The 816-nt window shown below is 34.4% G+C and overlaps 1 protein-coding gene across 2 annotated transcripts in view; it reads left to right on the forward strand.

The window, feature by feature from the left end:
• The window catches only part of LOC116072319 (phospholipid scramblase 1-like), a 54,965-nt gene that overhangs the window by 928 nt on the left and 53,221 nt on the right, over nucleotides 1-816 (forward strand). The window lies entirely within an intron of this gene.

Raw genomic sequence — 816 nt, forward strand, 5'->3', positions numbered from 1 at the left:
CTTCATTGATGTAGGTGTGATATTGGTGAAAATCTTGACGTTTTTGGAGATATTGCCTAATATTCTGAGTTCTTAAGATTCTGCTTTGTAATTTAGTGTCATTACTAGGAATCAGGCTTTTACGTTTTGTATAAAATAAAAAAGTCAAATGGTTTAGCTGGATTATAACAAATGCCTCCAAACTCATTTTGCTTCTGACATACAAATATGTGTGAAATCCCCAAGAGGCCTTATGTTTTCCTACCCTCTTTCCAAACTGTTCATACTCATGTCCAAATCTAAGCTATGTGCTCCTGTTCTTCCCTCCTTCTTTCTTGGGACATGTGGATTCATTTCATAGATGTTCCATTTATCAGTCCCAGTGAAAAGATATTTCTAAGGCTCCTGTTTTAATCTTCAAAACTAGGGTGGTGCTTGACCTGGAAATGAAGTGGAAGTTCTCACTTTAAATCAACAGTGAATGTTTGCAGAGATAAGATACTTCAAGAGAATGTGATCATATAACCAGAATCTAAGGCAGAGGCCCAATTTAGGAATTCTAACATAAAAAGTTTAGGCACTGGTCCTGAAGAAAGCAAACAGAAAGGAATGATGAAGAGTCAAGAATGAACTTTATATAAAATATACACTTTGGAAAGAAAAAAAAATTAAATATCTGAGCACATCTTTGGGATAGTTACAAACTTTGCCATTATAGAGAAAACAATTTGGGCAGGCAATGAGAAGTGTACATGATTAAGCAGTCTTGATCATCCTGTGGTCTCATGATTATTGTCTCAGTTTTGGTTTTGTAAAATGCTTCTTTTTTTTTTTTTT

The sequence above is a fragment of the Mastomys coucha genome, unplaced genomic scaffold (genome assembly GCF_008632895.1).
Source record: "Mastomys coucha isolate ucsf_1 unplaced genomic scaffold, UCSF_Mcou_1 pScaffold23, whole genome shotgun sequence".
NCBI lineage: Eukaryota > Metazoa > Chordata > Mammalia > Rodentia > Muridae > Mastomys > Mastomys coucha.